At 38.1% G+C, this 12,273-nt stretch overlaps 1 long non-coding RNA gene across 1 annotated transcript in view; it reads left to right on the top strand.

Moving 5' to 3' along the window:
* Positions 1-29: 29 nt before the first annotated feature.
* LOC136792747 (uncharacterized) overlaps positions 30-12,273 on the top strand; it is a 41,891-nt gene continuing 29,647 nt past the window's right edge. Inside the window, exon 1 of the long non-coding RNA XR_010837075.1 lies at positions 30-134. This is a non-coding gene — a long non-coding RNA (uncharacterized lncRNA). The remainder of the gene's footprint in view (positions 135-12,273) is intronic.

Raw genomic sequence — 12,273 nt, 5'->3', positions numbered from 1 at the left:
CCCCACGCTCACATCAGCAAGGCCTGTAGAGCTGAGCTGTCCCATGCAGCAGCCAGAAGTACTGAACCCCTGAATTGTGGCTGGCCCGAACTGAGGTGTTGTAAATGTAAAATACATAGGACGAAAACAAGAAGGTAAAATCTCCCAATAATTTTAAAATGTTGATTACAAGTTGAAATATGTTGACTGTATTAGGTAAATAAAATAATTACTAACCATTTTTACTGTTTATTTCTATATACTTTTTAAAAACTGTGGCTATGAGGTTATTATTGATAATGGCATGTGAGTCTTGTCCAATACTTCTATTGGACAGCACTGCATTAGATGCTCCTAAGAGCTGTATGAGATGTTAATAAGTAATTCCTATTTTACAGATGGAAAAAAGGAAGGCTTTGGCAAATAAAGTTTTTTTAAAAATTACACTAAATTAACATGTGTTGGGCTGTACCCCACAGGCCTGTAAGGCTGTAGTTGCCCAGGTTCAAGACCAAAGGAAGAGCCCAGAGTCAGCAACAGAGACATGATTTAATGGCGGGGGGTGAGGATCTACATTTCGGAAGCAAGGTCCTGGAGCGACACCCCATGGCAGGCAGGACATGGTGGCAGTTTTTGCTCTGGGGGTGCAGGGGGAGTGTGAAGATTACCAGTTATAGGGGGGCAGTGAGGCACAGTCACTAGCTGGGGTGGGGGCAAGTATGTAGGAAGATCAAGGTCAGTCATGTGAGCAGGGTATAAGTGAAGCAGGCACTGGTCAAGTAGGGGATGTACAGAGAGCAAGAGAACAGCCATCTTGGGTGGCCTGACCATACAACATGTCTTAAAATTACTCAGTGAAAAACATTCTCTCCTTGATCAAACTCTAGCAGGCCCTCTGAGCCCTCATCTCGACTATACCTCACACTTGGCCTTTAAAAACTACAGATTCCCAACACAAATGATTTCATCCACTCCCCTACCCACATGTTAAAAGACTTTAACATAGTTTCTAACAGCTCAAGTCACCCCTAGGATGATCCTTGACCCCCTTAAAGTGCCTGCCTAAAAAGCTCAAGGCTCCCCAAAGAATTTACTGTTTGTTCTACCCAACACCTGAAAATAGGCCCTTGACCATCCTTTCTTAGAGCATTTATTAAAATGGATTTACAATTATGAATCTTTCCTCTATCCCTTTGAGATATATATGTAGCTCCTACAGTTCAAGGGTGTCTTTCTCAAGGACCTGAAAGCCATTCCTTTAAAATGTAATCACCAGGAAGGATAGGGCCTCTGTCTTCCAGTCTATGTATGAAGGAAGAATCCTAATTTTTTTTTTTTTTTTTTTGCGGTACACGGGCCTCTCACTGTTGTGGCCTCTCCCGTTGCGGAGCACAGGCTCCGGACGCGCAGCGGCCATGGTTCACGGGCCCAGCCGCTCCGCGGCATGTGGGATCCTCCCGGACCAGGGCACGAACCCGTGTCCCCTGCATTGGCAGGCGGACTCTCAACCACTGCGCCACCAGGGAAGCCCGAAGAATCCTAATTTTGATAACTGCAGCTAATAGACACAGCTGGCCTAATCAGCATTTATACTGACCACCCCTTGGTAATTTTCCCGCTTCCCCAACTCTACTGAGCCCCTGCTCACCTCCCTTTCTACTCCCTCATTCTCCCTTTAAAATGCCCAGTCACTTCTATACAAATCGAAATTGCAAGAGTATATTACTGATTAAAATCTGTCTTACCACTCTAACTGATGTCCAGCTTTATTTATCTTTGACAGCAGCAGTAAGAGGCTGAGTCCAATTATGTTAAATTTTAGATATTTTTTGAGAGCAAATATACAAAGTAATCATCTCCTGAACTTCTCAGTTGCCCCTAAAAAAAAGGGAAAAGCAGCACATTAGACCCAGAAAGGACTTTGGAGGCCTGTGTATTGCAGCTGCTGGAAGAGACACTAGCCAAAAAAAATAATAATTAGTTAAACTCCCAAGAAGAAATTAAGCTTAAATAGGCCAACTAGTTAGTGCCTACAGGGAAGAAGAGATGTATCGCATCCCACAGATATACATAAACACTATCTCCAAAATTGGCCCCAACTGCAAATCAGGTAGGGAGAAACACAGGAAGACAAAGTAAAGGGAATAAAAGAAACAACAGGATGCCAACAAATCATCCGGTTTTTCAAGGCCCACAAAATCCTAGATACTAAAGACAGAGAAGGAAGGTTGTTCTTGTAAGTGGACAGTGACCATTCCAGGATTTCTACACTGGGCTGGGTGGCAGGAGGGGGTACCTGGATGCCTTGTCTGGAAGCTTTGGTTGAGCAGTGACTTACAGTTTTTACTAGATTTATGCTTACTGAAGAGGGGATAAAGAGGGATGACTGGAGATTATGGGAACGGATGGAGTGGAGGTGAGAGAAAAGCATCCCATAGTCACCCCTTTCTGTCACCAGCCACTGGGTTACAACTCATGATATGATTCTTTTATTGTCAAAAGAATCAGGTTAACCTCTGTGGGCCTCTGTTACATCATCTGGAAAATTAGGCAATTATGATCTCTAGGGCTCCTTCAGCCCCCAAAATCTCTCGATCTAGCAAAAGCAGCTTAAAGTATAAATAGTGTATAAGTACTTGTACCATGTTACCTGATTCATTAGTTTTCAAAAATCCAGACTTGTAGCCTAAACTGGTAACAGGAGATTATATCCTTAAAAAGAATTGTTCCTCTGATCTCTGTACTTCCAAAAAAGTTCAAATTCTAGAATTTGAAACTGTATTTTTAAAATAGTTGTCTCAGTTAAAAAAATCCATCCCCCCCCCAAAAAAAATCCATCCCCAAACAAAGAACTGGGTAATGCATAAAATATTCTGCATATTAGTGGCTTGAAAAAAATTACTGGCTATGGCCTATTTAAAATTAGAGCTTGCTACTTGGTGCTGAGCTTCTAATGTCTGTATGATAGATTTTCATGCATCCATGTTAGATATCCTATCAGACAATTCTACTGAGGATGAGACTGTTTCTCCAGTTTTAGACACAAATGTCTCCTTATCATTTTCTTCTTCAAGTTTTGATTTGCTTTTTTACTCTTCAGACTGTTAGATGGCATAAGTTGGCACCCTGGACCATCTTGCTTCAGGCTTTCTTTGTAACTAGTAATATAGAGTCCATGTTTTAATTCAGTTGACAGTAATCAAAGAATGGATGCCTTCAATGAAGTTCCTTTAGGCAAGGGGGAGCAATGGTTAAGATTATGTCTAAGGTAATACATTTGGCCACTGATTAAATGGGGGGCAGGGTAATACAGAATTCAAGCTTATCTTTTAAAGTTAAGATGGCTCAAGATGGAGTCAGTCCTTGGACTTGTGAGAAACTGCAATAATGAACTCTATTTTTTACCCTTTCCTGTATCAATGCCTTTGCCTTCCCATTTTGCTGGTCCTTGACTTTGAGTTCAACTATGTGAATTGCTTTGGCCAATAGAATGAGGCAGAAGTAATGCTGTGCCAGCTCTAACCCTAGACCTCAAAAGACCTTATATATTTCTCCTTTCCTTCTTGTGCTTCTGACATTGCCATGAAAAAAAAAAAACAACAACAAAACCTAGTCGACTAGTTCTAGGAGAAGGATGAGAGCCACTTGGAGCAGAACCAAATCACCCCAGTCTAGCCCAGCCTAGATCAGCAAACCCTCACCCAACCGCAGATCCATTAGAATAAATGATTGTTTTAAGTCGCTAAATTTTGGGGTTGTTCGTTCCACAGTATTTTGAAGGAAGAGATCTCTATCTACTCCGTTGGTGATCTAATTTATTCTAATAGCTTTAAAACATTTATATACTCTGAAGACTCCCAAATTTATATCTCCTACCCAGAACTCACCCATGAACTCTTGGCTGATATTTCCAGCTGTCCACCACTTAGATCTAATACATATCTCAAATTTACCTTGCCCCAAACTGAACTCCTGATTTCCTTCTGAAAACTGCTTCTCCTGCATCCCATTTCAGATAATGGCAACTCCATTCTTCTAACTCTTTCTCTCATACTCTATACACAATCCATCAGCACTTTCTTTTGACTTGAACTTCAACATATATATATATATATATATCCAAATCTGGCTACTTCTCACCTTCTCTACCGCTAAAACCCCAATCTAACTCACCATCATCTCTTGCATAGAGTAGTGCAATAGCTCCTAACAGGTCTCTGTGTTTTCCCCTTTCCTCTCTACAGTTTATCCTCCCCAGAGCAGTCCAAGTACTTCTTCTAAAACCAAGTAAGAAAAGCAATTTATTTGTTGAAAGGATGGGGTCATTTGTCCTGTAGAAATTTCCACATTCTGGATGTTTCTGATTGCATCCCCATCGTTCTGGATGACTTAAGTGCTATGCACAGTACCCGAATCATTTGTGAAAAACAAAAACACTTGCTGATTGAAGAAAATAGTCACTATATAAACTGACTAAAACCTTTTACTAACTCAATGAAAAATATCAGGTATGTGATAAGGAAAAAAATTTCACAAGTCAGATCTTAGAATAATTCTTCAATAAACGTGTTGGCTGCTCTCTTTCCATGCCTATTTTTAAATTTTAGCATCTCTATTTCTGCATTCATTAAAAAATAGCTTATTAAGGTAAGGATTAAACATGTTATTTATTAAATATTTAGATTCACCATGAAGAATAAAAATGGATTGTTGGTTTTTAACATTTTTATCCTAATATATTTTAATAGACATTTATTTTATTGTTTATGTCTGAGATATGAATCAATGATGACTGAGGTATGTTTGCTTTTAATCCTGCTATTTACAGTGGCTACCTTGAGTTGAAATGGGTTTATGACAGCAGTGTTCACCCAAATGGATTCTATTTGAGGTACACATTGGACTAAAATAGGAAAATCCCACAAGGTGAGCCTCATTCAGGTTTATGGATTCATACAAGCTATTCCTGGTATGAGACTCAAATGAAACCATTTGCAAGCTGAAAGCTTGTGCATTATGAAGTGTTTCTGGAAATAGGGTTCTTGGAAATAGAAAGTTTCTTTAAAAAATAAAAATAAGTCACTGTATCTATTTTTAAAGGGAATTAATCCTGAATGGCTGCATATAGTTGACTAGTTCTATTTTTAAAAATCAGAGTAAATGAAAGCAGCATAAAAAGACTAGAGAAACCAGTTACTCAAATGCATATCATTCCTTCCTTCTTTCATTCATTTTCATTCTTTTACTCAAGGAGAATTTATTGAACTTGTAAGATGTACTTTACATTGTACAAGGACTAGGGTAAGATGCAGTAGGCTAAGCACAAGTAGTAATCAGATATCCTGCTCTGATGAAAATCATCAACCAGTAAGAAAAATGAGCCATAGAATGCAAGGAGTTACAATGCATTAAGTGCTCAGTGCTTAAAATAAAGGGAAAGTGAGAATAAAAGATAGTTTGGAACAGTGTCTCCCAAATTTACCAGATTTTCAGAATCACCTGGGAGCTTTTAAATATATATGCATTTCTACTAGCTCAAGGTGGCACATAAAGCACATGTATTTCTCTTCACTATTTCCTAAACTCCATTAAATTATAAAGGAATAAAAAGGTGACATACATTTCTAACAGTAAAGATATAGAGGAACATAAGAAATTTCAACAATCTCTGGAAGACAAAAAATAGAAGGAAGCATATCAATGAATGACACTCAGTGGATAAAGCTGTAGCCAAGGATGAACCATGAAAGGGTTGCATGGAAGTGGAAGTTACTGTCCCGAAAATTTCACGAAAGCTCTTGATTCAGAGGTATACCAGAGATCCAGAAGGAAAATTGGAGCTGAAAACAGGTGGATTGACTGATGATCTATTTATGAAATAGTCAACTTTCCCAGCCGGACTCCCAAACTACTTGAACAATATAACGAACAGTCTGCATTTGCCCTTGGGCAAGACTGAAAGTACTTTCCTCTTAGGAAATTAAACTACCTGAGGAGAGCTAAGGGTTCTAATGTGCATAGTGCTGCTCTAGTGTAGGGCCGTTCTTATTTTGACATTGGGGAGGCTGTTAGCTTTATGACTGATTCCTTAGTAGTTGGGTCTACAGCTGAGCTGCTGATTACATACTTTTCCAAGTACATAGAGCTTCTAGTTAGATATTTCTCCCCACACCATTATACAAGTAGTCACTCAAGTTCATTATTATTAAATATAAACAGGCCACCAGGACATGATGAAAACCAGCAACATGGAGAGGAAAGATTAAGATGAAAAATCAGTAAAACTGACTTCAGGAGAAAACGAGATAATTCAGTAAAAAAGGACCAATTAGTGATAATGAAAGTGATTTGAAAGGCATTTAAACAAAGTCTCCCACCCACCCACCCACACAGAAATTTCTATACAAAAGGAAGAATCAGAGGAAAAGAATGAATTCTTAAAGTTAAAACATGATAGCCCTCCAAAAGGGTTTATTGGAAGATAAAGTTGAAAGAATATTCAAGAATACAGAAAAAAAAATACCATAGAGACAGAAAGTATGAGACAGAAAGAAAACATAGGAAATGTGAGTTTCATTAGGACAGAAATTCAGGATAGGAAATAAAAACAAAAATCAAAAATTTCAGAGATGAAAAGTACATGAATGTTCAGACTGAGAAGACTCACTGGATACTTAATAGTTTAAATGCTTAAGAAAAACCTGGACCCACCATCATGACATTTCAAAGCTTATTAAATCATAAATCTTAAATTTCAAATCCTATTAAAAGAAGATTCTAAAAGATTCAAGTGAGGGAGAATGTTATCTATAAAGAAATGAGAAACTGATTAGCACTAAATGTAGAAGACAATTATGTGCTTCTTTCAAGGTTTTGAAAGAAAATGATTTGGAGCTTAGTACTCTATAGCCAATCAAACTATCTATGAATGGTGAGGACAAGATAAAGATTTTAAAAACAAAGGCAAAACTAACATTTTCTAAACAAAACTCTTTTTAAAAAATATTTTTAAATGTACAAAAGACTCAGAAAGCTTTTGCCTAGTCAGTCAAAAAATATTTACTGAGTATCTATTTTGGCATTATTTTAGGCAATAGTCATACAACAATAAACATGACAGAGGCCCTGCCCTCAGGAAACTTATGTATAGATAATTTTCTAGAATCCTTTTGGAGAAAGTTATTTGAAGATGTACTCCAGCAATAGATTGGTAAAAAACAAAAAGTTATAAAAATTGACCAAACTAAACTAAGCGGTCAATGAAAAAAAACTAAGATGAATGGTATGCCATAGTCCTAAAAAGCATTGATAAATTCTAAAAATAAATTCTATGTAATAGATAAAATGAGAATCAGTTGGAAGATAGAAGTGATCAGGTGTGGTATTGATCATTAGTGTTCAGCAATACCTAGTTTGATCCCTCCTAGGTACACAACATGTCTACATTTCTCAGTGTTCCCTACAGTTAGGTGGGACTGTGTAATTGAGTTCTAGCCCATGGAACTGAATTTCATTTTCAGGTCAAGGCAGTTAAAAGACAGGGGATTTTCTGTTTGATCTTTTTTTCCCTTTGGTAGCTGGATGGATAGACTGAAGCCAATGGAGAGCTCCAAAGATCTCAGAGCTGTTAGAGCCACAGCATAGAAGGAAACTTTCTCCTGTTCCACTGTGGACTGTGATATGATCAAGAAATAAACTTTCATAATATTAATCCACTGACCAAGTGAGATTTCAGGTTTTTGTTTGTTAGTGCAACATTTCTTAATCTATTCTAACTAAAAATATAGTGAAGAAGAAGGAAGAGGAAGAGGGGGAGGAGGAGAAGGAAGGAGAGAGAAAGAAAGAAAGAAAGAAAGAAAGAAAGAAAGAAAGAAAGAAAGAAAGAAAGAAAGAAAGAAAGAAAGAAAGAAAGAAAGAAAGAAAGAAAGAAAGACAAATAAAAATAAAAAAGAAAGTAAGAGGGAAAGAAAGGGGGAAGAAAGAAAGAAAGAAAAGGCACCATTTTCTCTCAATAAGAAATATAATCAGGACTCAGCAAAATAAAATGCAGACCAACAAACTCATGATACAATATAATGTCAAGTTGAATGTGGCCATTTGTGAGGGCAGAGGCTGGGTTCCCAGGAGCAAATAAATCTACAAAGAATTAAGAAAAAGGAATTGGGAGTGACAGGAAGGAGAAAGAAGGCAACAGCTTGAGGAAAAGGCAGAGTTCAAGAACTGTGGTAGGTTCATTTATTCTTAAATACATGGCACTGTGCAAACTACCTTCAGAATCATCTGTTGGTGGAGTTAACCTTCTTTGGATCTGGAGCAAAGCTCCATACTAGATGGAGGTTTGAAAGTCAAGAAGCATCTGTATGTATAAGCAGAGGACAGATAGAGACTATGAAGAGAATAAGTGGGGAGGGAGAGAGGAGTGGTAATAATGAAGGGAGCCTGGCTCAGAAAGAAGATTAGCTTGGCTAGCCACATTTCTGTAAATTGAGGCTTCCCCAAATTCTGATAGTTCTCTACAAACCTATATACAAGTTTAGATCATTTAAGACATCCAAGTTATCTGCATTAGAAAACACTTATGGAGCAGCTGCATTTATCCAGCCAAGAGGAGTATGTTGTAGGATCAGGACAGTTTGCTCCTTCCCTAAAGGAGATTACAGTCTCATTTGGCCACACATAAGATAGAGCGAGTAATAAGAAACCAAGGCAGTACGTAAGAAAGGCCAAGTGACTGGTGCAGAAAACCAACTACCCTTAAAGCTTTTGGAGGAGGGAGAAAATCTGAAGGTTCAGAGCCAGAGCCAGGGGTGGGCTTAAGCTGCTGAACCTTGAGGATTAGACAGAGTTTAGGCAAGAAGAGAGAAAGGAAGAAGGGTCTTTCAAGTGGAGAAATGGTGTCAGCAAAGACAACAAGGTAGGAATTGGGAGCCAATGTAGGAAAACAGTCCTGCTACAAGATGGCAAATGTAGGTTGGGTCCAAATTACAGGTTTACCTCAGAGATATTGTGGGTTTCGTTCCAGACCACTCCAATAAAGTGAGTCACACAAAATTTTTTGGTTTCCCAGTGCATATAAAAGTTATATTTACACTATACTGCAGTCTATTAAGTATGCAATAGCATTACGTCTAAACAAATGTCTAAACCTTAATTAAAAAATGCTTCATTGCTAAAAAATGCCAACCATCATCTGAGCCTTCAGCGACTCATAATATTTTTTCTGGTAGAAGATGCTGCATCAGTGTTGATAGCTGCTGACTGTTCAGGGTGTAGTGGCTGCTGAACATTGGGAAGGCTACAGCAATTTCTTAAAACAAGACAACAATGAAGTTTGCCACGTTGATTGACTCTTCCTTTCATGAATGATTTCTCTGTAGCATGCATTTTACCCATAGTAGAACTTTTTTCAAAATTGGAGTCAACCCTTTCAAATCCTGCTGCTGCTTTATTAACTAAGTTTATGCCATATTCTAAATCCTTTGTTGTCATTTCAACCAGATGCTTATACAGCATCTTCACCAGGAGTAGATTCCATCTCAAGGAATGACTTTCTCTCCTCATTCATAAGAAGCAACTCCTCATCCGTGAAAGTCTTATCATGAGATGGCAGCCATTCAGTCACATCTTCAGGCTCCACTTCTAACTCTAGTTCTCTTGCTATTTCTACCAAACCTGCAGTTACTTCCTCCATTGAAATTTTGAACCCCTCAAAGTCATTCATAACAGTTGGAGTCCATTTCTTCTAAATTCCTGTTAATGTGGATATTTTGACTTGTTCCCTGGAAAATCATGGGTGTTCTTAATGGCATTTAGAATGGTGTGTCCTTTCCAAAGGTTTGCAATGTACTTGGTCCACATCTGTTGAAGAAATCACTATCTAAGGCAGGTAGAGCCTTTTTAAAAAAAACAAAACAAAACAAAACATCGTTACTGGAGTATAAATGCTTTACAATGTTGTGTTAGTTGCTGCTGTATAACAAAGTGAAGGTATACATATATGTATACATATATTCCCATATCCCCTACCTCTTGCGTCTCCCTCCCATACTCCCTATCCCATCGTTCTAGGTGGTCACAGACCACCAAGCTGATCGCCCTGTGCTATGCAGCTGCTTCCCATTAGCTATCTGTTTTACATTTGGTAATGTATATATGTCAATGTTACTCTCTTACTTCGCTCCAGCTTACCCTTCCTCCTCCCCTTGTCCTCAAGTCCATTCTCTACGTCTGTGTCTTTATTCCTGTCCTGCCCCCAGGTTCATCAGAACTATTTTTGTAGATTCCATATATACGCGTTAGCATACGGTATTTGCATTTCTCTTTCTGACTTACTTCACTCTGTATGACAGGGATTGCTTTGAATATGCAGATTACTTTGGGTAGTATAGTCATTTTCACAATGTTGATTCTTCCAATCCAAGAACATGGTATATCTCTTCATCTGTTTGTAGTATCTTCAGTTTCTTTCATCAGCGTCTATAGTTTTGTGCATACAGGACTTTTGTCTCCTTAGGTACGTTTATTCCTAGATATTTTGTTCTTTTTGTGCAATGGTAAATGTGAGTGTTTCCTTAATTTCTCTTTCAGATATTTCATCGTTAGTGTATAGGAATGCAAGAGATTTGTGTGCATTAATTTTGTATCCTGCTACTCTACCAAATTCATTGATTAGCTCTATAGTTTTCTGGTGGCATCTTTAGGATTCTCTATTTATAGTATCATGTCATCTGCAAACAGTGACAGTTTTACTTCTTGTTTTCCGATTTGGATTCATATTATTTCTTTTTCTTCTCTGATTGCTTTGGCTAAAACTTCCAAAACTATGTTGAATAATAGTGGTGAGAGTGGGCAACCTTGTCTTGTTCCTGATCTTAGAGGAAATGGTTTCAGTTTTTCACCATCAAGAACAATGTTGGCTGTGGGCTTGTCATATATGCCCTTTATTATGTTGTGGTAGGTTCCCTCTATGCCTGCTGTCTGGAGACTTTTTATCATAAATCGGTGTTGAATTTTGTCGAAAGCTTTTTCTGCGTCTATTGAGGTGAACATATGGTTCTTTTTTTTCACATCTTTATTAGAGTATAATTGCTTTACAATGGTGTGATAATTTCTGCTTTATAACAAAGTGAATCAGTTACACATATACATATGTCCCCATATCTCTTCCCTCTTGCATCTCCCACCCTCCCACCCTCCCTATCCCACCCCTCTATGTGGTCACAAAGCACCGAGCTGATCTCCCTGTGCTATGCAACTGCTTCCCACTAGCTATCCATTTTACGTTTGGCAGTGTATATACGTCCATGCCACTCTCTGACTTTGTCCCAGCTTACCCTTCCCACTCCCTGTATCCTCAAGTCCATTCTCTAGTAGGTCTGCATCTTTATTCCCGTCTTGCCCCTAGGTTCTTCTGACTATTTATTTATTTATTTATTAGATTCCATATATATGTGTTAGCATACGTTATTTGTTTTTCTCTTTCTGACTTACTTCACTGTGTATGACAGTCTCTAAGTCCATCCATCTTACTACAAATAACTCAGTTTCATTCCTTTTTATGGCTGAGTAATATTCCATTGTATATATGTGCCACATCTTCTTTATCCATTCATCTGTTGATGGACACTTAGGTTGCTTTCATGTCCTGGCTATTGTAAATAGGGCTGCAATGAACATTTTGGTACATGGCTCTTTTTGAATTATGGTTTTCTCAGGGTATATGCCCAGTAGTGGGATTGCTGGGTCATATGGTTGTTCTATTTGTAGTTTTTTAAGGAACCTCCATACTGTTTTCCATAGTGGCTGTATCAGTTTACATTCCCAGCAACAGTGCAAGACAGTTCCCTTTTCTCCACACCCTCTCCAACATTTGTTGTTTGTAGATTTTTTGATGGTGGCCATTCTGACTGGTGTGAGAAGATATCTCACTGTAGTTTTGATTTGCATTTCTCTAATGATTAATGATGTTAAGCATTCTTTCATGTGTTTGCTGGCAATCTGTATATCTTCTTTGGAGAAATGTCTATGTAGGTCCTCTGCCCATTTTTGCATTGGATTGTTTGGTTTTTTGATATTGAGCTGCATGTGTTGCTTGTATATTTTGGAGATTAATCCTTTGTCAGTTGTTTCATTTGCAACAATTTTCTCCCATTCTGAGGGTTGTCTTTTCGTCTAATTAATGGTTTCCTTTTCTGTGCAAAAGCTTTTAAGTTTCATTAGGTCCCATTTCTTTATTTTTGTTTTTATTTCCATTTCTCTAGGAGGTGGATCAAAAAGGATCTTGCTGTGATTTAT

This window comes from Kogia breviceps, chromosome 15, assembly GCF_026419965.1.
Source record: "Kogia breviceps isolate mKogBre1 chromosome 15, mKogBre1 haplotype 1, whole genome shotgun sequence".
Taxonomy (NCBI): Eukaryota; Metazoa; Chordata; class Mammalia; order Artiodactyla; family Physeteridae; genus Kogia; species Kogia breviceps.
The sequence above is the reverse complement of the archived record's forward strand: the minus strand, read 5'-3'. Positions and strand labels throughout refer to the sequence as shown.